We start from the raw sequence: 2913 nt of genomic DNA, 5'->3' as shown, positions 1-2913 counted from the left end.
TTTTACTATAAGTTCAATATACATTATCAACTACATTGTAATTAACTGCAAATATGCAGATAATATATAAAATACGTAAATTGAAAATAAATGTTTATATTTATTATTTTTATACTTATCTGTACATGGCAAAATCTACATCGTATCGCGAGTCTTTGAAATTCTTTCTTCTCATTAAGCGAAATCAATGTAACCTTATGAAGGCATCGTCGACACTCTTTTTTTAATACAAATATGAGAATAGTAAACTATTTATATATAAAATCTTAATACTCACATTTGTAAAGACAAAGATATGTGCATATTAAACGTAATAAAGATTTAATTTGTAATTCAAAACACTTTAAAAGAAAGTTAATGTATTTTTTTTTATTATTATTTTTTTTTTTTATTAATTAATATTTCTCAATTCTAAAACCTAATAAGCTTTCATTTTATAATATTTCTAGTGTTCTAAGATTGTATTTCAAATTTTCCAAGATTTATTACAATTTTGTATAGTACTTTACTAAAGTCTCCACCCTTATTTAATTAATAATTGACAAAAATATTTACAAGTATTATCGAAAAACAAAAAAACAAAAAAACAAAAAACAAAACAAAACAAAAAAAAAAAAAAAAAATTAAATATTAAAATTGATTAAAATTCAGGCTACGAAAAGTAGATATAATCATTTATGAATTTATGCGAATTTTACTTATCATTGATTAATTAAGAAAGATAAGCCACGAGATTACAAATCTTTTGCGAAGCTTTTTTTTCATATAAATAAAATTTTGAAGAATAGTGCGATGGGATTGTAAGAGAGGCACGGTCATTCAGCAAGTATTTCGAGAATTTTGGAAAAGCACTGTTCGCAGTCGCAATCCTTGGTGAAAAAAGAAATATTTGAATTGGTAAAAGACAGAGTATCTAAATATAGCCGAGAAGAAGGAATCAAAAGGGTGGCTTTTACGGGTTCATGAATCGTGACAGCGGCCCTTCTTACGCCGTGGGAGGATCTCCTTGACCACCGGTCAACTTTTTTTTCTTTTCCTTTTTTTTTTTTTTTTTTTTTTTTTTTTTTTTTTTTTTTTTTTTTTTTTTTTTTTTTTTGTTTTTAAGAAAGAAAACAGAAAGAGAGAGAGAGTGTGTGTGTGTGAGGATCTCTATTGGAGCTTTTACGGGGTGACGAACACCGTCGCTATGTGTAAACCATGAGACCATCGACGACATTTGCTCGCTTGCTCTCAAATGTATGAAAGTCAGAGGGATCCTTTTTACGAGTGCAGAGTTCAGAAAGAGAGTCTATGTACGCGTGGGTGTATGTATGCCTGTCGACGCAGTTCTTTCTCACTCTTTACATTTTCTCTCGTGTTCCGAATTGAAAATTCGCTTTGGAACCCGAGATACAACCTCCTCTTTTCTTCTTCTGAATTCATTCGTTTTCACTCTAATACACTCCCGAAGAAAGAGCAAAGGAGTGGCAAGGTGAAGGGGATGGGTACGGAGGTAAAAAAAAACCCATAAGTGGATAGAAGACTAACTTTTGTACGTGATTTTACCTGGGCGAGTGTGAGTGCGAGGGCTATATACGACTTTTTCACTGAATTTAATTTCTTCGAAGAAGGAGAAAATTCCGTCTGAGCTGCACAGTTAGGGTATATACAAAACAAGAAGAAAAGGATAAAAATTCGGAGTTTCTTATAGCCGAGCCGTAAATACGAGGAGTTTATACTGTGCAATTAGATTTTTCAATCATTTTATTCGAGATAAGCTCTTTTCAGGATATTTACAACATCGGCTTGTGGCAATCTCGTGCCACTACAACTCACTAATAAGCGTTTAAAGTGGTCAGAATAAGGAGCACGTTCCTATCGAACAACAAAGTTAAAATGCATTTTCTCAGCGAGTTTCCGTGCTCGAAACTTTATCAATTGAATTTATAATGTTCAAGTTATATTTTTGTCCATTCATAGATTTTTATTTCTTCAAGCCCTTGTGAATATTGCATGAAACTCTTTGTAACTTTTTAAATCGCCGAGAAAAAAGAATCACCACTGTCCGCGACATTGTATTTGACTTTGATAATAAAAACGCTGGCGAGCCTTTCTTCTTTTAAACTTTTAAAAATTCAAGCAATCAAGAATTATATCGCCAAACACACTCGCTATTCAATAAAATTCATTAAAAGTCCCAAATCCCAACTGCCCCCTTCAACATAATAATAATAATAATTACAGTGAGATTAGCAACGATTTTGAAGATGACGAGTAGCTCATTGTTCCGTGGAAAGAGCTCGACTGCAGCTCACGACGTAAGCTCTCGCGTTTGAAAAAATAGCTTACATCGTGAATACTACCCCCCCGACCGACCCATCTAACGCCCGAGACTCGGCCAACTCATCAACTCAACGAGAACGAACAAACGGCTGCGTCCAGTGACGCGGCGCTGACGTTAATTCGATTTGTACGCGGTACTAGGTCAATCAGATTTCAGAACCTTCGCCAGCTTTACAAGTCATCTCTCGCCCACGGACGCCCACGGACACCCCCGGAATAATCCAATTTGGTCTGGAAACTTGGCGGGAGGTGAGGCGGCGCGTCGTTGTTGAGCTTCGGCTCGGAGTAGACCGCGCGAGTTATCTCGAATGTTGCGAGGACTAATGGCGTCGGGGCTTATCAATATCCGAGGATTTCGATAAAGCCACGGCGGTAAGCGAGGCTCGCTGAAATATGTAGTCTCGTATCAGCCACAACGACCGGCTAATCATGTGCTATCTATGCTTTGCGGATGGCGCTCCCCTAATCGCGCGCATTAATTCTCTCTAATGAGCGGCTCCGGCTTTAATTTGTCTAATAGCGCGACTTTTTACCGACAACCGCCACGCCGACGTTATTATCCGTGGAATTCGCTATCCTCGCTATTAGGCC

Source organism: Ceratosolen solmsi, unplaced genomic scaffold (genome assembly GCF_000503995.2).
Source record: "Ceratosolen solmsi marchali unplaced genomic scaffold, CerSol_1.0 scaffold10, whole genome shotgun sequence".
Taxonomy (NCBI): domain Eukaryota; kingdom Metazoa; phylum Arthropoda; class Insecta; order Hymenoptera; family Agaonidae; genus Ceratosolen; species Ceratosolen solmsi.
This window is presented reverse-complemented; position numbering follows the sequence as displayed.